The 23242-nt window shown below is 43.2% G+C and overlaps 1 protein-coding gene across 5 annotated transcripts in view; it reads left to right on the forward strand.

Annotated features, from left to right (window-relative positions):
* The window catches only part of tec (tec protein tyrosine kinase), a 149744-nt gene that overhangs the window by 56739 nt on the left and 69763 nt on the right, over window positions 1–23242 (forward strand). The window lies entirely within an intron of this gene.

A 23242-nucleotide genomic window follows, 5' to 3' on the forward strand; every position in this document is an offset into this window, starting at 1 on the left:
AGGTGCATAGTGTGTTGGCATTCATCAACCGTGGAACTGAGTTCAAGAGCCGTGAAGTAATGTTACAGCTATATAAAACCTTGGTCAGGCCCCACTTGGAGTACTGTGTTCAGTTCTGGTCACCTCACTACAGGAAGGATGTGGATACTGTAGAGAGAGTGTAGAGGAGATTTACAAGGATGTTGCCTGGATTGGAGGGCGTACCTTATGAGAATAGTTTGAGTGTACTTGGCCTTTTCTTCTTGGAGCGATGGAGGATGAGAGGTGACCTAATAGAGGCGTATAAGATGATGAGGGACATTGATTTTGTGCATAGCCAGAGGCTTTTTCCCCAAGGCTGAAATGGCTAACACAAAGAGGCATAGTTTTAAGGTGCTTGGAAATAGGTACCAAGGGGATGTCAGGGGTAAGTTTTTCACACAGAGAGTAGTGGGTGCGTGGAATACACTGCCAGGGCACAATAGGGCCTTTTAAGAGCCTCATAGATAGGTATATGGAGCTTAGAAAAATAGAGGGTTATGCACTATGGAAATTCTAGGCAGTTTCTAGAGTACTGTAGGTTACATGGTTGGCACAACATTGTGGGCCATAGGGCCTGTAATGTGCTGTAAATTTCTATGTTCATACCACTGCGGCACACCATTAGTCATAGTACTCCAGTTCAAATATCAACCTTCCATCATTATCCTTTGAGTCCATTATGTATCCAATTAACTAGCTTTTTCTGGATCCCCTGTAATCTATTCTTCCAAACTAGCTTTCCTTGTGGGATCTTGCTATCTGCCATTCCTGTGCCCATATCTGCACTGATCCATATCCTACTGTGTCCTTTTACAGCGTCCTTTACTATCCACAACTACATCAATTTCTGTGTTGTCCGCTACCCTGTCTGCTCTATGTCCAATCCATTTTATCAAGTCAGCATGGATTCCAGGCATCTAATTCTGGATTAGCATTCTATGAGACAAATACCTTATTAAAGTCCATGTAGACAGCATTCACTGTCCTATACTTTTGTTTTCATTCTTGAGACCAATGTCAATTGGTATTATGAATGTGCAGCAATATTTGTAATTTGAAACTAGGAAAAGGAATGCTGTAGACTCTTAGTAGGTGTGACAGGAACAGGAAATGTTTTTGGCTGGTCAATGATCCTTCATAACTAGGGAATGGGAAGAAGGGAATGAAAATGAATATTTATAGTTAATTTCATGGAGTTTTAATGACGATTCAGAGCTCTTGAATACAAAGCCCTGTTGATATGAGATATGAGATGCAGAATCAACCATATTCTTCATAAATGCCATATCAAACTTGGGAGCACCTAATGGCCTACTTGCTAATGATTACACCTTGTAACAAAGTGTACATTTGATTTATTTATAGCATTTGTTTTATTTGTTGTATTGTGGCAAGGTCAGTATAGCATTATGTAGGAGAGTCAATCTGAGACATGGTGACAGAATAAATCTGATTCTGCCTCATGACCATAGTTTATGAAGATATCTCCACCTCCAACACCCTTTCAATCCCTTCAATTCATTCCTTAATAAAAATCAACTTGCACACTATTTTGCAGTAGTAAATATGGGCTGGAAAATTAAAAACAATGAAAAAATCTTACATAATCCATAAAAAAAGTCGAATATAATGCTGTCCTTGAAAATTGTAATTGCTGATATAATTGTAAGCGACTTGCTACCTTTGTTTGCATTATTTGTTTTATTGTAACTTATGCTCTTGTACTGTTTGTGTGCTTTGTAAAAAGCAGAAGTTCTCTCCAGGCTTATTACATCCTTACTTCATTACTTCATTGCTGACAGTTACAGTTTTGGTAGTCTAATTATTTCTGTGAATTAGTCTGATATCATGGAAAGATATTGCATAATCAGTTTTGACATCTACATTCCAAGTAAAACTAGAAATAACGAATGAAGCATGTTTTTAAATGAAGTTATAAGTTCTCAGTTCTTAGATTGAAAAAAATTAATGTTTTGAGTCCTCAAGCCCTTCTACACTGGCATATCATCCATGTTGTCGGTGTAAAATTTTAAAACTAAAATTACATTTTCTGACACTGTAATGCTTCTCACTTTAATGTGACTTTCCTTGTCTCCTCAAAATTAATTATGCCCTTTTAATACCACACCAATTTGAACCCCATTTCTTCAAGCTTTCTATTCAATTCACCAATGCGTACAAAAATACTCTCCTTAATCTCTACTTTTACTTTTTCTTCTTCATACAGTCTTCCATCTTCCATCCAGTTTACCATGCTTACTGCCAATTTTCTATTCTTTACGAATCATATAGCTGGTGCCTTATTAAAGGATATTGAAACATTTCTATCCCTGTAGTTCCAAAATACTGTTAAGTCAAAAAGATGTTTTACACACAAACAGAAGACAGCTGCTGAAAGTGCTCAGGAGATTAGGCAGCAACTACAGTAGAGGTGATAGCGTTAATATTAAAATTACTGACATACTGAATATTCATAGAGTTCTGTCCCAGTGTCTTGACCCAAAACATTGGCTATTTGTTTTTTAATTGTGTTGCAATGTACTGCTACTGCAAAACAACAAATTTCATGCCAAATACCAGTGATACTAAACCTGATTCTGATTCCCTCCATAGATTCTGCCTGAGTTCCTCCAGCATCTTTGACTATTATTTCCATAAATTTTTTCAAACTTCTAACACCTGCATTTATTCTGCTTTAATCCATTTTTAAAATATTTATTTTTGCTTCTCAAGTTATTTAGCCATGCAACTCTAATTCGTTTCACTCCGAACATATAGTGAATTAAATGGTGGATAGACACACATATTCCTAAATTTTGTGTAACTGCGACGAATGGATGTTGAAAAGGTTACAATTGTTTATGTAAATATATCATGAGAATTTCCTACCTACTTCCAACTACTTACAGATATGCCACACATTCACTCCGTATCAACTGCACAGGACCTCTAGGATACAATTCTTCAGGATTTTTTTGAAACCATTTTGAATCTGAAATTATTTGTAGGAATTCCTGAAATAAAAATGAATTTACTCATCATTTTTGTTTTGGAATACAATGTTTATGACTTATGAGTTGCTTACAAGATGCAAAACAGTTTATGTTCCACTGGATTTGACTATATGGAATGTACTATTTTTATTGGCATAAAAAAGTAGATATATACCTGCGATGTTCAGATGGACAGGTAAGGCAAATGTTGATTTACACAAGCTTTTATATGATTATTTTTAATAAAAAAATAAAAATAAACTTCAGTTTGATTAAAAATGAAGCCTTTTCAGTGGCAGTTACTTGTACTGATGTGTAAGGTGTCAGTTAATGGTAAACTTTTCCATTGACGTTGTAGTTGATATAAATGAACAAAAAGAGATTTAGATTGATATACTTTAACCGTTCAGATAAGTAAATTTGTCAAATAAATTCACTACATTCAATCAACAGTTTTTCAAGATGACAATATTCAGTCATGGTTTTGTATAAAGCAATCAGCTTTTAAAGCAACAACAATACTATTAACATGTATGGAGGGAAATGGACAGTCAATGTTTTTGATTAATATCCTTCATCAGTCCAGATGAACAGTCTCAATCCAAAAGTTCGACAGTCCATTTTCCTCTATATTCCCATTGAGTTCCTCCAGCACTTTGAACGTTGCTCCAGATTCCAGTACCTGTTGCTCTAGTGTCTCAAAAATATTACTAACAAAGCTTCCAGTTGTGTTAATTTTGAGCAGATTGTAATTGGTTTGAAACTAGCTGTTGGACACAAAGATGCATCTCTATGTCATCAAAGTGGTTAGCAGAATGAAAGGAAATTGTTTTCTTTGTTTCACTAGAAAAATTTTGTTGCCCCAGGAAATATTTTGTTGTCTCTCAAGCCATTTGTGATTTCCACACCCCCTGTCTAAGCATCAGCTCAACCAAAACTCTGCTGATTAAATCATATACTGCAACATCAATACTTACTCTTTCCCTGGCCAGATTATCAGATTCTTGTTGCTGCATACCTAACATTTAAAAAGTACAGCTTGTTCCATGACCTTGATACTTCCTATTTCATTTGCGTAACATCTTAGTCCACGTACTGCTTCTATGAGTTGGGCTCCTCATTTTATTCACTGCTTGCTTTTTGGAACACTTTTCATGATTAAAACCATTTGATAAGATTTTATATGCAATTCCTAATGTACCTTTTGACATACTGTCTGTGCTGTCACAAAACATGAAGGATTTTTATCTTATGGCAGTATAAATGCAAGCTATTGCTTTAAGTGTTTGTAATATATGTGTCTTGGAAATTCCAGTGTTACTGTGATGTCTGCATTAAATCTGCCTTTGAAAAGTATTAGCCCAGAAATTCCTGTCAGGAGCAAATTGTCTGCTGTCACTTCCCTGCCAGATATTGGCACAATCCTCAATGTTCTGGCCCTGTGAAACATCAATACTTTGTGCTTATAAATGGTCAGGAAGCAGAAGAAGCCTCACCCATGTAACAACTAAGAAGAAACTTTGGTAGTTGGTTAAGCCGTTGCCCCAGCTGTTAAAATCTGTATGGACAAACAGGAGAGGTTGCTGATGATATGGGTGTCTAGGAACGTGAAGCTGTTGACCATCTCTACTGCAGCTCTGTTAATAAGGACAGGGTTGTGATCACTACCATCCTGCTTCCCTAGGTGTTGTTCATCTTACTGACCTTCAAGTCTAGTTTGCTGTTCTAACACCGTGACTTTAGGTTCACTATCTCTTTCCCATACACCTCTCATCATTGTTGTTGATCCAGTCTGTGGTGTCATTGGCAAACTTGAAGGTTGAATTGATGCTGTATTTGGCCGTACAGTCCTGGGTATAATTGGAGCAAGCCAGGGGAATGAACATATAACCCTGAGAAGCTCCAGTTTTGAGGACCAGGGTAGATGAAATGTTATAGCCAATTTCAACTGACTGGGTTATCAATCAGAAAGATAGTTGGGGACCCAAGGTCAAGGTCTAAGAGTTTAGTGATGGGTTTATTAGGTATTATGCTGATGAAGGCTGAATAATGAATAATATCTTGACATATGTATTCTTATTGTCAGGGTAATCCAGAGTTGAATTTAGTGCAAGGGAGATGGCATCCTCTGTAAACCTGTTTTTCCTAAATGCGGATTGAACAGCTTTTGATTGTTTGGGATACTGGTATTAATATGGGCTATTACCACTCTGTCAAAGTACTTTATTATGGTTGAAGTTAGAGCCACTGGTCAGTAGCCATTGAGAGAAGGCATTTTGCTTTTCTTGGGCACTGGAATGATGGAGGTTTCCTTGAAGCAGGTGGGGAGAGTGGACTGTTGAAGTTGGAAGTTGAAGATGTTGGCGAAGACAGTGGCCATTTAATAGTGAATGATTTCAGAACCTGACTAGGGTCTCTACTTGGTCAGCTGCTTAGCTTCGTGAAAGCAGATCAGACTTCAGTGGCAGAGATGTAATTGACAGAGCTGGTGGGGGTGGGGAGTAGGGGCAGGGGGAGGCATGTCTTAGTGGTATATTATTTGCCTCCCCCAAAAAAAGGCATAGAAGGTATTGGGTTTATCCTGTAGGAATACATGACTACTAGAGATTGTCCCCAACTTCATGTTCTAGCAATAATCATATCAATTATTATCACTTAATGTTTCTATGTAAACCTTTGCCTCAACTCAATTTCTTTCCTTGTACCTGGTACTTCTATTTATTTATTTAGAGATACAGCACGGAATAGACCCTTATGGCCCATTTAACCACACCACCCATCAACTCACCAGTTTAATTTTAGCCTAATCACAATGACCGGTATGTCTTTGGTTTGTGAGAGGAAACCGGAACACTTGGAGGAAACTCACAGGGTGACAGTGATAATGTATGAACTCCTTAGAGATGGCACTGGAATTGAACTCCAAACTCCGACGCCTTGAGCCGTAGTAGGGTTATGCTAACCACTTTGGAACCATGACACCTGAGCAAGTCTGTGGTACCGTTTGCTAAACTCTGAATTTTAAATTTATTCGTTAGTACTTTACTCTCTATAATACAACTCATAGTTTCCTATCAGGTGCACTGGGGTGGGGGGAAGAGAGATCATATTTGTATATTTACCTCTGGTTTAGAGAGTAGCTTGTGTAGCTAGTAGATTCTTGAGCGTTAGAAAACTAGACTGTTAGTCTTTCAGAAGAACCATTAAACCGTCAGCTAACCTGGTGGCTGTTTGCTGATGCTTGCAGATTGCCATCGTTCTTGTATTTTTAAGAACAACTATTAATTTCTCACATTTGATCCTTTGGAAGCATTTGAATCTAATTCACATCTCTGTTTTTGACAACTATCCAGACCTATGGGCAAGACTGCTGTACCAGTGATATGAGGAACTGCTGCGTACTTTATTTCAGAAAAATTGCTTACCCCCAGCTCTCCAGACAAAGTGCTTTATCATAAGGGTTTCTCCATCCACCACGTGGACTGGAAGGTGGTATCAGGACAAGGGGGAGGAGGCAGCATCTGTTTCATAATAAATTCAATTTGATACTTAGACATGATGGTCTTGTCCCACTTCTGTTCCCCTGACCTGAAGGGTCTGGTAGTTAAGTGCCAACAGTTCTACCTCTGCTGTGGTCCTTACTGCAGTCTATATCTTGCCATGGTTAGGTGTCAAGCTAGCACTTGGGGAATTGAGAGCTGTGATCAACAAGCATGAAATAGAGGACCTCCAATGCCTTTCTCATCATTGCTGGGGACTTGGGGAAGCTTGAAGAACTGTCTTCCAAACTGCCATCGACATGCCATGTTCAAAACCAATGGACCAAGTACTGTCAATCATTGCAATACCTCCATCAGGAATGCCTACCACTTCATCCCTTGGCTGCACTTTCATTAATTTGACCTATGCTCCTTCCTGTATACAGGCTGAAACTGAGGTACATGGCACCAGCCAAGAGGACCATCAGGAATTGGTCAAGAGAGGCAGTGGAGCAAATGGAAGTCTGCTTTGGATCAGCAGACTGTGCCACATTCAACGATTCATCATTGAACAGGAATGAATATGCCACAGATATCACCAGAACTGCAAGTGTGTACCCACACAAAAAAAAAAATTGGAGTCTTCCCCAACCAGAAGCCCTGGCTGAACCAGGAGATTCATAATCTACAGAAGGTCAGATGTGTGGTGTTGAGGACTGGTAATCCAGAGTCATGCAAGAAGTCCAGATATGACCTCTGGACAGCCATCATAAGCATGAAAAGACAATTTTGGACTAAATTAGAATCCTAAGTAGATGCTCAACAACTATGGCAGGGTCTATATGCCTTAATCTCTTGCAAGATGAAACAATAATGCATCATTCTGGATGAGCTCAATGCCATATACAGTGCCTATTTAAAAAGTATTCACCCCCCCACCCCGAAAGTTTTCATATCTTATTGTTTTATAACTGAATCACAGTGGATTTAATTTGGCTATTTTTGACGCTGATCAACAGAAAAAGTCCTTTGTGTCAAAGTGAAAACAGATCTTGACAAAGTGATCTAAATTAATTAAAACACAAAACACAATATAAAACACAAAATAACTGATTGCATAAGTATGCAACCCCTTCAAGTCAGTATTTAGTAGATGCATCTTTGGCAGGAGTTACAGCCTTGAGTTTGTCTGGATAGGTCTCTATCAGCTTTGCACATCTGGACACTGCGTTTTTCCACATTCTTCTTTACAAAACTGCTTAAGCTCTGTCATGTAGCATGGGGATTGTGAATGAACAGTCCTCTTCAAGTCCAGCCACAAATTCTCAATTAGGTTGAAGTCTGGACTCTGACTTGGCCACTCCAGGACATTAACTTTGTTGTTTTTAAGATATTCCTGTGTAGCTTTGGCTTTATGCTTGGGGTCATTGTCTTGCTGGAAAATAAGTCTTCTCCCAAATCATAGTTCTCTTGCAGACTGCATCAGGCTTTCCATCAGGATTTCCCTGTATTTTGCTGCATTTATTTTACCCTCTACCTTCACAAGCCTTCCAGGGCCTGCTGCAATGAAGCATCCCCACAGCATGATGAAGCCACCACCATGCTTCACAGTAGTGGTGTGTTTTTGATGATGTGCAGTGTTTGGCTTAAGGCAAACATGGTGTTTAGTCTGATGGCCAAAAAGAGCTCAATTTTGGTTTCATCAGACCATGCAACCTTCTTTCAGCTGACTTGAGTCTCCCACATGTCTTCTGGCAAACTTTAGCTGAGATTTCATGTGAGTTTCTTTCAACCATGGCGTTCTCTTTGCCACTCTCATAAAGCTGTGACTGATGAAGCACCCGGGCAACAGTTATATGCACAAAGTACACTGCAGATGCTGTGGTCAAATCAACACGTACAACACGCTGGAGGAACTCAGCAGGTTAGGCAGCATCTTGGCCCGAAACGTTGACTGCTTGTTTCGATGGATGCTGCCTGACCTGCTGAATTCCTCCAGCGCGTTGTTGTATGCACAGTCTCTCCCACAGTCTCAGCCACTGAAGCTTGTAACTCCTCCAGAGTTGTCATAGGTCTCTTGGTGCCCCCCTCCCACTAGTCCCCTTCTTGCACACTCAGTTATTGAGGAAGCCCTGCTCTAGACAGATTTACAGCAGTGCTTTATCCTTTCCATTTCTTGATTGACTGTACTCCAGGGCATATTCAGTGGCTTGGATATTTCTTGTATCCATCTCCTGACTTGTGCTTTTCAATAACATTTTTGTGGAGTTGCTTGGAGTGTTCTTTTGTTCTCATAGTGTGGTTTTTGCCAGGACGTTGACTGAACAGCAGTTGGACTTTTGAGATACAGGTGTATTTTTCTGTTGATCAGTGTCAAAAAAGCCAAATTAAATCAACTGTGATTCAATGTTGTAGAACAATAAAATGGAAAAACTTATGGGGGGAGAGGAAGAATACTTTTTAAAAAATATAGGCACTGTACATGCTTTGAAATGGAGAATATTGACACTTCTGCTGGAGCCTCCACAGCTGACAACCCTGGCTTTCGGTCTCTGAACCCAAAATCAGTACAGAGTGAATCCAGTAAAAGGAACCAGGTTGCATATGTGGCTAAGTGCTGAAGACTGTACAAACCAACCGGCTTGTGTATTAAAGGACAGCTTCAACCACTTGCTTCTGTGGCCTTGGGTTTCTACCTGCTCCAAAAGAAAATCTGTGGTACCACTGCTCAAGAAGAGTAGTGAAGTGCCTCAGTATCAACCGTCTTGTAGCACTTATGTCCACTGAAATAAAGCGTTTTGAGAGGTTGGTTACGAAACAAATCAACTCCAATATCAGAAACTATTTGGATTCCCTTCAATTTGCCTATTTCCCCAACAGGTCCATTTTACTGGCTCTCCATGTCCTAGATCATCTTGTCAAAAGTAATGCATAATTGAGTTTGCTGTTCATCAACTACAGCTTGGCATTCAACACAGTCATCCTGTGCAAACTTATTACCAAGCCCTATTCCTTGGCTTCTGTACTTCCCTTTGCAATGGGATCCTTGATTGTAACTAGGGAGCCGTGGATGGTGGTGAACCCGAGTGCAGAGTAAGGTCTAGAATTAACTCAGTCTCGAAATAAACAAGGTGACACAAATGAAATCAAAAGGCAAAATCAACATCAGTAGTACTAGAAATGGGACTCTTACAATTGACCACTGAGTGTTCAGCAGGAGGTCTTCAAGTAAAAACTTGCCATGAAGAAATGTGGCAGGCAATAATTGGCAGTCTGAGACTAATCATACTCCAGGGAATTAAAGCACCAAAACTTGGATCTCTGCTGCTGTTCAGTCAAGACTGGTGCTGGTCAAAGCCCTCTATCAATGTAGGGTCCAAGATGTCCTGTGAAGGAATCCAACTTATTTTTTCTGGGCCATCTCCCTCCCAATCCACAAGGCACTGCCTTTTACCTTGAATAATGTGGGTGTCCAAAAGTTGCTGCACCGTGTAGGCGTGTTATCCCTCAACAATTCTGGGAGGGTGAGGTGGTTTGGGAACCGGAGCCAAGGGGCTGGCACTCAAGAGCTTGAGTTGGGGTTTGTGGAATGTGGGGTGTTCAGGAGTTGGAGATGATAGGTAACTGGATTGATGTGTCAAAGGATTTTGAACTGATCGATGTAACAAGGCACCAATTTTCTGGATTCAACTTGTATGGGGAAATCTCTAGTTGAGAGCCAGACCCACTGACCAGAAATAAGTGCTGGTTCCTTTGTTCTCCAGCAGTTGGCTTGGCTTTGTTGCCATGTATTGACTAACAACATCTCTCTTGCCTTAACTCATTTCTGTCAATAATTGTGGACCAGTTGGTCCGCTGATGGAACTACGGAGGACAGAACCCAATTTCGCACTCAAAAGGGGACATCCTGATAGACAAATGCGGAGGTTTGTCATTCCAGGTGGTAAAGCTCTGAGGCTAAATGTCTGAGTGTTCTCTCTAGGTCCTGGTTGACCCACACCATTTACCCATCGGTCTATAGATGGAACCCAGACAGCAGACTTGCAGAGGCTCCAGTGTGCTTAGAAATGCCTTCCAAAACCTACAGTCAATCTAGAGGTCGCAATTGGAAACGATATCCTGGGGTTAAACATGAATCTTGAAGCTATGCAATAACATGAGCTTGGTGGTCTTTGAAGCCAATGGTAGTTTGGGAAGGTGCAAGCCTATGACCATAGAAATGTGGGACCAAGGGCATGTAGGAATGGGAAGAGGCTGAAGCAGACCTTGAGTTTGTGCTCAAGGTTCTTTATGCGAAGACATATTCCCGGATGACTTTAGTCATGCCTTGCCACCAGCAATGTCTCTTGATGAACTCTAGAGTGCGAGCCACCTGGATGTCCAGCCAGTTTTGAGTGTGTCCCCAGTTGAGCACCTTCAAATGAACAGGTTCAGGAACAAAGATGTATCCAGGGGACCATAACCTGGTTCTGCCCCATGTTGCTCTTGGGCTCAACACACTATCAAATCTATGTTCCAGCAGATAGGCACCACCTCTCTAGAGCTGGGAATTATGGCTGAAGGGTTCTCTTCCCTGTTAGGTACTTCACTGAGTTGGATTGAGACCATTTATGCATGGCCTGGTTCTTGTCAGAGTCCATTTATGGGTTGACTTTAGATATAACAAGCCCAAATGAGTTGTCTGTGGATACATGGAATTTGTTTTTCAAGCTTGACAAATAGTTTAATCTTGAGAAATGTTGTAGAAACTGCCAGACATGCTGGACGTGTTCTTGAGTGGACTAGGAGAAAATTAGTGTATCTAGGTAGACAAAGTGGTATAGCATCTCTGGAGCACATCATTGATGAAGGTTTGAAATACCATTGGATCAACCCAAAAGTCATGATCGGGTATATGTAGTGGCCCGTAGGTGAATTGAAAGCTGTTTTCCATTCATCTCCCTCATAAGTGTGGATAAGATAGTAGGCATTATGGAGGTTCAATCTGGAAAATATTGTAGCTTCCTGGGGAATCTCAAAGGCCATGTACATGAGAGGGAGAGGGGACCAGTTTTTAACAGTAATCTTATTTAGTCCCCTATAGTTTATGCAGGGCCTTGGTCCACCATCCATCTTGGTGATGGAGAAAAGTCTGGCCCCACCGGGAGATGTGGACGGTTGAATAAAATCAGACACCAGAGCTTCTTGGATGTAGTACTCCATAGCTTTTCTCTCGAGGGCTGATGGAGAATAGAGCCATCCCTGAGCAGGACAAATACCTGGTAGCAGATCAATGATGCGGTCATAGTCCTGGTAAGGTGGTAGGGCGATGGCCTTTTTTTTTGTTGTTGAAGACCTCCAGGAGCTTTGAATATTCTGAAGGTATTCTAGACAAATCAGATGCACTGGGGTTAGAAATTCAACAGGTAATTCAGGAGGTAGTCTCAGGTCCCTTTTGGAGGAGTTCCTTTTTGCACTGATTTGACCTATCTAGAAGGACGGCAACAGTCCAGTTGACTTTTGCGTTGTGGGATGACAGCCAGGGATGACCCAGAATGAGTGGTATTTCTGGGGAGCGAATGAACTGGAGCTGATTGATTCCACATACTAGCCGGTCTTGAGCTTGAGCAGTGATGTTTGGTGGTTGATCTGCCCTGACAAAAAAAGTCTCTCATCCAGGGCCATTGCAATGAGCCATTGGTTGAGACACAAAATAGGGATTAGTTTGAGGTCCGAGGTCCAAAGAATTTCTTGCTGCACCAGAGTCAATAAAAGCATCTAAGGAATGTTTCTAATTTCCCCTTGAAAGCAACATGGAGAATAGCACTCCAGAGGGAGCTGAACTGGGAGTGAGGATAGGAACTGCCACAGCCTTCCACTTGCTGGATGGTCCAGGGAGTTTCCTGACAGCTTGGGACAGGAAGTCCCGTAACGTCCAGCCTCTCCACAGTAAATGCAGCACCTCTCCCTCCTTCTCTCCTTTGGCTCGAGAGAGCCTTATCTGGCCTGTTTACAAAGGCTCCTCAGAGGCTAGAATCGGTAGTGGTCAAAGAGAAGTTCTAGCCTGGGGAACAGGAGAGGATAGAGGACAGTCGGAACATAGAATAGTACAGCACAGTACAGGCCCTTCGGCCCACAATGTTGTGCCGACCCTTAAACCCTGCCTCCCATATAACCCCCCACCTTAAATTCCTCCATATGCCTGTCTAGTAGTCTCTTAAATTTCACTAGTTTATTTGCCTCCACCACTGACTCAGGCAGTGCATTCCACGCACCAACCACTCTGAATAAAAAAACCTTCCTCTAATATACCCCTTAAACTTCCCTTCCCTTATCTTAAAGCCATGTCCTCTTGTATTGAGCAGTGGTGCCCTGAGGAAGAGGCGCTGGCTGTCCACTCTATCTATTCCTCTTAATATCTTGTATACCTCCATCATATCTCCTCTCATCCACCTTCTCTCCAAAGAGTAAAGCCCTAGCTCCCTTAATCTCTGATCATAATGCATACTCTCTAAACCAGTCAGCATCCTGGTAAATCTCCTCTGTACCCTTTCCAGTGCTTCCACATCCTTCCTATAGTGAGGCAACCAGAACTGGATGCAGTACTCCAAGTGTGGCCTAACCAGAGTTTTATAGAGCTGCATCATTACCTCACGACTCTTAAACTCTATCCCTTGACTTATGAAAGCTAACACCCCATGAGCTTTCTTAACTACCCTATCTACCTGTGAGGCAACTTGCAGGGATCTGTGGACATGTACCCCCAGATCCTTCTGCTCCTCCACACTACCAAGTATCCTGCTATTTACGTAGTACTCTGCCTTGGAGTTTGTCCTTCCAAAGTGTACCACCTCACACTTCTCCGGGTTGAACTCCATCTGCCACTTCTCAGCCCACTTCTGCATCCTATCTGCAATCTTCGACAATCCTCTGCACTATCCACAACACCACCAACCTTCGTGTCATCTGCAAACTTGCCAACCCACCCTTCTACCCCCACATCCAGGTCATTAATAAAAATCACAAAAAATAGAGGTCCCAGAACAGATCCTTGTGGGACACCACTAGTCACAACCCTCCAATCCGAATGTACTCCCTCAGGAGGAGAGGCTCTTTGGAATATTCACTTTCATCTCTCTCCTCTCCCTTCTGGTAATTGGTTATCAAGTGAAATTGCCCGGTGCATAAGACTTTTTAGATCCTCCGCTGGTTCTAAGGCTGCAAGGGCATCTTTTAGCTAGTCATTCAACCCCTTATGGAACAGAGTGGTCAGTACTTCCATATTCCAATTGCAAGGTACAAAATTCTGTGGAATAATTGGCCACAGACCAATTCCCCTGGCACAAGTTGAAGAGCTTTATCACAGACATCTGTCCTCTGGGGTGATACAACACCTTCCTCAAAGTCTCTGAATAGAGGTCTGCACTGGCACAGACCAGTGAGTCCTTCTCCCAGAGTGCAGTGGCCCAGGCAAGGGCTCTTCCAGTAAGGAGTGAGATGATATAACCATATAACCATTTAACAATTACAGTACGGAAACAGGCCATCTCGGCCCTTCTAGTCCGTGCCGAACGCTTACTCTCACATAGTCCCACCTACCTGCACTCAGCCCCTAACCCTCCATTCCTTTCCTGTCCATATATCGATCCAATTTTACTTTAAATGACAATATCGAACCTGCCTCTACCACTTCTACTGGAAGCTCGTTCCACACAGCTACCACTCTCTGAGTAAAGAAATTCTCCCTTGTGTTACCCATAAACTTTTGCCCCCTAACTCTCAACTCATGTCCTCTTGTTTGAATCTCCCCAACTCTCAATGGAAAAAGCCTATCAACGTCAACTCTATCTATCCTCCTCATAATTTTAAATATGTCTATCAAGTCCCCCCCTCAACCTTCTATGCTCCAAAGAATAAAGACCTAACTTGTTCTACCTTTCTCTGTAACTTAGGTGCTGAAACCCAGGTAACGTTCTAGTAAATCTCCTCTGTACTCTCTCTATTTTGTTGACATCTTTCGTATAATTCGGTGACTAGAACTGTACACAATACTCCAAATTTGGACTTACCAATGCCTTGTACAATTTTATATAGGCTACCTTCCTGCATTCCAGTGGGAACTTAGATGGCTGTAACTCAAAGGCCAAGGATCATTATTCCAGGAATCCTCCGCATGCCTCGGAGTTACTGTTGTACCGCTCAAGGACCAATAGGTGTGGCGATGCCTCACAAGTATTGACAGAGTCTCCAGCTTGAACATGGCCAGACTGGCAGCGACTCCAGCTGAACTCAGATCCTGCCTACTGGAGTCAGAGTGTTTCTGGAGAGTGGTGAGGATCTCCTGAAGCATGTTGTCACATAGTTTCTCCATGGTAAGCCAGTGTGGCTCACAGACATTCATACTCTGTTGGGCTTATGTTGACTCAGTCATACTGTAACAAGAGAGCTGTAGATGATGGTGAACCAAAGTGCAGAGTAAGGTCTAGAATTAACTCAAGACTCAGACTCAAAATAAACAAGACAACACAAATGAAATCCAACCATGAAATCACCAAGAGTAGTACTAGAAATGGAACTCCTATGATTGAACGGCAAGTGCTTGGCATGAGGCCTTTAAGTACAGACTTTCCATTAACGAATGTGGCAGACAATAATTGGAAGTCTGAGTCTTAAAGGGACAGTGGCAGATAACCATATTCCAGGGAATTTGAGTCCCAAAACTCAGATGTCTGCCACTATTCATTTGGGACCATGACATTGATACCCTCATCAGCAGATCCCACTCATTATGGATTAGTAATAACTTCTCCTTTCTGACCATCAATGAGGGTACACCTCAAGGATGTGTGCCTAGCCTCCTGTTGTACTTTCTTTACTCCCATGACTGTGTGGCTAAGTACAGTTCCAATACCATCTATAAATTCAACAATGACCCAGTGTTTTGGCTGAATCATAGGAAGTGATGAATTAGAGCGCAGGAGTGAGGTAGAGCATCTAGTTGAGTGATGTGACAATAACAACTAGTGTTTAATGTCTTCAAAGCCAAGGAGCTAATCATTGACATCACAAAGGGGAAGATGGGAGACCACAGACCAATTCTTATTGGTTAGCCAGAGGTGATGAGAGTATACAATTTCAAATTCCTGGGTGCTGACATCTCAGATGATCTGACCTGGCCCTAGCACATAGATGTAATTACAAAGGCACACCAGTGCCTCCACTTTCTTAGAAGCTGAAGGAGGTTTCAAATGTCATCAAATACAAACTTCCACTGATGCACTGGAAAAAGTATTCTGACTGGTTACAATTCCAAGGCACAGGAATATAAAAGGCTGTAGAGAATCTATCACAGGTACAGCCCTCCCCACCATTGATATCGACAGGAGGCCACTGCTTCAAGAAGGCAGTATCTCCCATCAAGGATCCCCATCACTTTAGTCATTCACTTTTCTTGCTGCTAACATCAGGCAGGAAGTACAGAAGCCTGAGGTCTGAAAGCTTTAGGTTCAGGAACAGAGACTTTCCTACAATCATTATGATGCTAAACTGACCGGTATGATGCCATCTTTACCTCAGCAAACCTCACTGGGGAACACCTACTATGGACGTCCCCAATTTGAGTTGTTTTTTGCACTGAAGTCTTGTTTTGCACAGTATCTTTCTCTCTTCTATAATCTATGTATAATCTATGGATGGTTTATGTCTTGTGTGTTGACTGAATGCATGTGCCTGTGACAAGCAAACTCTTCATTGTACATGTATCTCATCAACTTGACTTGAGATTTTATAAAAATAAATGGTTGACACTTATCTTGCTGTAAAAGATCATCTTTCCAAATTGAACATTTGTGGTTTACACCTCTTGTCCCCTTTGTAAGCTCTGCATAGTACTAAATTGAGTAGTTGCCTATACTTTTTCTTTGGGAGGAAGTGGTAGCTCCACAACTTACTGAAGCATGCTTGTTTATTTTAAACTTCCTATAAAATACATCCTGTTGTTCATTGTATAAAACAACCTATGGTAGATGTCAGTTTTTAATGTGAAGAATTTATTCAATTACTTTGATCTGGTTGCTTATTAAGTGATATGAAACTTTATTTCGATTTTTATCCAGTATAGAACCCTACATGGATCACATTGGGATGGACAATTTTCCAGTTTATGTCCATATCCAATGACAGATTAAAAAGAGAGAAGTAAAAGGCAGCTACTCCTGATTTCTTGCTTCACTTTCTTGAAAGAGTACTTGCACTGTTCACGTCATTGAGCGGAATTGGTGTAAAGTTTCCAGAAACATTCAAGATTACTCTCTGATATGTCTGTGATGTAAACTGTAACTTAGGGTCATAAAGTGAGTCATGTTTCTTATAAAGTTAATTTTACCCTGTAGAGACTGGAGTCAGCCAATGGCAGAGGAGAACAGAGGGCCAAGGGAGGCAAGCTTATGGAAAAGGGGGTGGGTTTCAGCTGTCTGAGGTAGGATTTATTGGCATTGGGAGCCCTGGGTTTGCGAATCTCTGCGAGTCCACTGGGGCAGTGGAAGGCCTAATATCAGCATGCCTATATACAAATCCAAGTCCACTGGAGGTCAAAGAATACGGACTGTCTTGGTGTTAGAGGAATGCATATGTGCATGGGTGGGAGGGAAGAATGGGGCTTGTTTTGCTATTCTTGTTTTGTTGCATGTTGTATTCTATGTTTTTCTACCAGGCACTGATGTTAGGCAGAATATGTGGTGACACTTGTGGGCTACCTTAGGTGTGTTGGTTGTTAACGCAAATGACACTTTTCACTGTATATTTTGATGTACAGGTATATTTGATAAACTTGAATCTTGAGTCATAAGCATAGAAACCCAAGTCCATGTCAACTTTCAAGTGCCTGTCTATACTACCTCCATTTAGCAACACTTGATCCATATCCTTCTATGTGTTGGTGATTTAAGTGTTGTCTAAATAACACTGAAATGTTGTGAGAGCACATGCCTTCAGCACCCAATCGGGCAGTGGGTTAGAACCACTGTGTGATAAAGTTCTTCCACGGATTACCTCTACACCACTTACTCCTTGTGCTAAACCTTGCACTCTAAGGTTTAAAGCAAATTTATTATCAAGGTACATATATACCACCATACACAACCCTGAGATTCATTTTCTTGTGAGCATTCAAAGTGTGTAGGCCTCTGTTAGTCTTGATAGACCATGGATTTGCAGCTTGGAAAGATTCCAGGGCGCAAGCCTGGGCAAGGTTTTTTTTTAATGGAAGACCGGCAGATGCCCAAGCTGCAAGTCTCCCCTCTCCCACGCCACCAATGTTGTCCAAGGGAAGGGCATTAGGAGCATTCACAGTAAATACAAGAAACACAATAGAATCAATGAAAGAAACAGTTAGGATGGACAGACAATCAATGTGCAAAAGACAACAAACTGTGCAAATACAAAAGGGAAAAAAAAGGAAGAAATAATAATAAATAAATAAATAAGAAATAAGTATTGAGAACATGAGAAGAAGAGTCTTTGAAAGTGAGTCCATAGGTTTTGGGAATAGCTCGGTGATGGGGCTGTAGGTTTCCACAAATAAAATGAAGTGAGGCTGTTTCTGTTGAATGAAACCTGTAACACGTTTCATTGAATTCTCAAACTTGCATAACAAAAGTGTGCTAAACCCCTCTTTCATTATAACAACATCATGTCAGACCAGCCTCTTAAAGCCAACCCCAACTCAATGTTGGTTGTTCTAAATAATATACCGGTACATTACTCCCAACTACGTTACCCTTCAGGGTGAATCAAGTTGAGCGAAATTATCCCCTCTGGTTCAAGAGCATGATTGTTGAGGAGTGATAACTGTTCCTGAACCTGGTGGTGTGCATTGTGAGGCTCCTGCACCTTCTTCCTGATGCAGCTGATGCAGTAGAGAGAAGATAGCATGGCCTGGATGGGGGGGGGGGGAGTGGTGGTGATCCTTGATGATGGATGCTGCTTTCCTGCGACAGCACTCCATGTAGATGTGTTCCATGGTGGAGAGGGATTTACCTGTGCTGGACTAGGCTGTATTCACAAATTTTGTAAGCTTTTCTATTTATAAATACCTTTGCGATGGGGAAATTTATCCCGACATCTATCCCCCTTCAGCACCTCATCATTTTGCATAACTGTAACAAGTGCCTCCTCAACCTCCTCTGCTCCAAAAAAAGCTGACCCAGCCTAACCCATCTCTCTTGAGATGGAAGTGCTTCATGTTTGGCAACATCCTGGTGAACTTCCTCTGCATGTTCTCTGTTGTAATCACGACCTTCCCACAACCCATACCCACACGAGCATGTTCCAGCATTTTACACATGCATTTCCTAGAATGGTTAATGAACCTCAGTTATCCTTGTGCAGATGCAAAAAGGGCCAGAATCAGAATCAGGTTTATTATCACTGAAGTAGGTTGTTAAATTTGTTATTTTGTAGCGGCATCACAGTGCAAGACGTAAAAAAATTGCTGTAAATTAGAATATGAAAAATAAATTGTGTAGAAGGGTAGTGTTCATGGGTTCATTAACCATCAGATGGGGAAGAAACTGTTCCTAAAATGTTGATGCTAAGCTTTCAAGATACTGTACCTCCTCAATGATAATAATGAGAAGAGGGTATGTCCGAGAAAGCCTTAGCAAGTTAGTATGTATTTATGAAGAGAAAAGACGATTAATGATTCATTTTGAAGACCATGGGCCTTCAAACTGAAACATTAATTCTGCTTTTCCACAGATGCTGCTTGACTTGTTTTTGAAATTTCGTTTAGGTTTTTTGGCTATTTAAGTAATGCAGGTGCATTAGGACTGTATTGACTGGAATATGCAGGAACACTGGGACAGTATTGACTGAATGTGCAGGAACATTGGGACTGTATTGACTGAATGTGCAGGAACATTGGGACTGTAGTGACTGGAATGTGCGGGAACATTGGGACAGTATTGACTGGAATGTGCAGGAACATTGGGACAGTATTGACTGGAATGTGCAGGAATATTGGGACAGTATTGACTGGAATGTGCAGGAATATTGGGACTGGATTGACTGGAATGTGCAGGAACACTGGGACTGTGCTGACTGGAATGTGCGGGAACATTGGGACTGTACTGACTGGAATGTGCGGGAACATTGGGACTGTGCTGACTGGAATGTGCGGGAACATTGGGACTGTGGTGACTGGAATGTGCGGGAACACTGGGACTGTGCTGACTGGAATGTGCGGGAACATTGGGACTGTAGTGACTGGAATGTGCGGGAACATTGGGACTGTGCTGACTGGAATGTGCGGGAACATTGGGACTGTGCTGACTGGAATGTGCGGGAACATTGGGACTGTGCTGACTGGAATGTGCGGGAACATTGGGACTGTGCTGACTGGAATGTGCGGGAACATTGGGACTGTGCTGACTGGAATGTGCGGGAACATTGGGACTGTGGTGACTGGAATGTGCGGGAACATTGGGACTGTACTGACTGGAATGTGCGGGAACATTGGGACTGTACTGACTGGAATGTGCGGGAACATTGGGACTGTACTGACTGGAATGTGCGTGAACATTGGAACTGTGTTGACTGGAATGTGCGTGAACATTGGGACTACTGACTGGAATGTGCGGGAACATTGGGACTGTACTGACTGGAATGTGCGGGAACATTGGGACAGTATTGACTGGAATGTGCGGGAACATTGGGACTGTGCTGACTGGAATGTGCGGGAACATTGGGACTGTGCTGACTGGAATGAGAGGACATTGGGACTGTGCTGACTGGAATGTGCGGGCAGATTGGGACTGTGCTGACTGGAATGTGCGGGCAGATTGGGACTGTGCTGACTGGAATGTGCGGGAACATTGGGACTGTGCTGACTGGAATGTGCGGGAACATTGGGACTGTGCTGACTGGAATGCGAGAACATTGGGACTGTGCTGACTGGAATGTGCGGGAACATTGGGACTGTGCTGACTGGAATGTGCGGGAACATTGGGACTGTGCTGACTGGAATGTGCGGGAACATTGGGACTGTGCTGACTGGAATGTGCGGGAACATTGGGACTGTGCTGACTGGAATGTGCGGGAACATTGGGACTGTGCTGACTGGAATGCGAGAACATTGGGACTGTGCTGACTGGAATGTGCGGGAACATTGGGACTGTGGTGACTGGAATGTGCGGGAACATTGGGACTGTGCTGACTGGAATGCGGGAACATTGGGACTGTGCTGACTGGAATGTGCGGGAACATTGGGACTGTGCTGACTGGAATGTGCGGGAACATTGGGACTGTGCTGACTGGAATGTGCGGGAACATTGGGACTGTGCTGACTGGAATGTGCGGGAACATTGGGACTGTGCTGACTGGAATGTGCGGGAACATTGGGACTGTGCTGACTGGAATGTGCGGGAACATTGGGACTGTGCTGACTGGAATGTGCGGGAACATTGGGACTGTGCTGACTGGAATGTGCGGGAACATTGGGACAGTACTGACTGGAATGTGCAGGAATATTGGGACTGGATTGACTGGAATGTGCGGGAACATTGGGACTGTGCTGACTGGAATGTGCGGGAACATTGGGACTGTGCTGACTGGAATGTGCGGGAACAATGGGACTGTGCTGACTGGAATGTGCGGGAACACTGGGACTGTGCTGACTGGAATGTGCGGGAACACTGGGACTGTGCTGACTGGAATGTACCGGTGCTCTGGGACTGTATTGACTGGAATGTGCGGGAACATTGGGACTGTGCTGACTGGAATGCGGGAACATTGGGACTGTGCTGACTGGAATGTGCGGGAACATTGGGACAGTACTGACTGGAATGCAGGAACATTGGGACTGTACTGACTGGAATGTGCGGGAATATTGGGACTGGATTGACTGGAATGTGCGGGAACATTGGGACTGTGCTGACTGGAATGTGCGGGAACATTGGGACTGTGCTGACTGGAATGTGCGGGAACAATGGGACTGTGCTGACTGGAATGTGCGGGAACACTGGGACTGTGCTGACTGGAATGTGCGGGAACAATGGGACTGTGCTGACTGGAATGTGCGGGAACACTGGGACTGTGCTGACTGGAATGTGCGGGAACACTGGGACTGTGCTGACTGGAATGTGCGGGAACACTGGGACTGTGCTGACTGGAATGTGCGGGAACACTGGGACTGTGCTGACTGGAATGTGCGGGAACACTGGGACTGTGCTGACTGGAATGTGCGGGAACACTGGGACTGTGCTGACTGGAATGTGCGGGAACACTGGGACTGTGCTGACTGGAATGTGCGGGAACACTGGGACTGTGCTGACTGGAATGTGCGGGAACACTGGGACTGTGCTGACTGGAATGTGCGGGAACACTGGGACTGTGCTGACTGGAATGTGCGGGAACACTGGGACTGTGCTGACTGGAATGTGCGGGAACACTGGGACTGTGCTGACTGGAATGTGCGGGAACATTGGGACTGTGCTGACTGGAATATACCGGTGCTCTGGGACTGTGCTGACTGGAATGTGCGGGAACATTGGGACTGTGCTGACTGGAATGTGCGGGAACATTGGGACTGTGCTGACTGGAATGTGCGGGAACATTGGGACTGTGCTGACTGGAATGTGCGGGAACATTGGGACTGTGCTGACTGGAATGTGCGGGAACATTGGGACTGTGCTGACTGGAATGTGCGGAAACATTGGGACTGTGCTGACTGGAATATACCGGTGCTCTGGGACTGTATTGACTGGAATGTGCGGGAACATTGGGACTGTGCTGACTGGAATGCGAGAACATTGGGACTGTGCTGACTGGAATGTGCGGGAACATTGGGACTGTGCTGACTGGAATGCGAGAACATTGGGACTGTGCTGACTGGAATGTGCGGGAACATTGGGACTGTGGTGACTGGAATGTGCGGGAACATTGGGACTGTGCTGACTGGAATGTGCGGGAACATTGGGACTGTGCTGACTGGAATGTGCGGGAACATTGGGACTGTGCTGACTGGAATGTGCGGGAACATTGGGACTGTGCTGACTGGAATGTGCGGGAACATTGGGACTGTGCTGACTGGAATGTGCGGGAACATTGGGACTGTGCTGACTGGAATGTGCGGGAACATTGGGACAGTATTGACTGGAATGTGCGGGAACATTGGGACTGTACTGACTGGAATGTGCGGGAACATTGGGACTGTGCTGACTGGAATATACAGGTGCTCTGGGACTGTATTGACTGGAATGTGCGGGAACATTGGGACTGTGCTGACTGGAATGTACGGGAACATTGGGACTGTGCTGACTGGAATATTCAGGTGCACTGGGACTGTATTGACTGGAATGTGCGGGAACATTGGGACTGTATTGACTGGAATACTTGGGAACATTGGAATTTCATTGACTGGAATGAATGGGCGCGAGGGGACTGTATTGACTGGAATGCAGGCATAGTCTATTTACTAAACGGAGGGGAAAATTTAGACATTTGAGGTGCAAAGGGACTTGGGAGTCCTCTTGCAGGATTCCCTAAAGGTCAACTTGCAGGTCGAGTCAATGGTAAGGAAGGCAAATGCAATATTTGCATTTATTCTGAGAGGACTAAAATATAGAAGCAAGGGTATAATGCTGAGGTTTTATGGTGCATTGATCAGAAACTCCTCATCTTTGTCTATTATTTAACATGAGCCAGCCTAATACTTGCCTAATTGCAGTTGAATGGTTCACTGATCTATCTTAAAGTTGCATTATATGTGTGGAA

This window comes from Hemitrygon akajei, chromosome 13 (assembly GCF_048418815.1).
Source record: "Hemitrygon akajei chromosome 13, sHemAka1.3, whole genome shotgun sequence".
Classification (NCBI taxonomy): Eukaryota; Metazoa; Chordata; class Chondrichthyes; order Myliobatiformes; family Dasyatidae; genus Hemitrygon; species Hemitrygon akajei.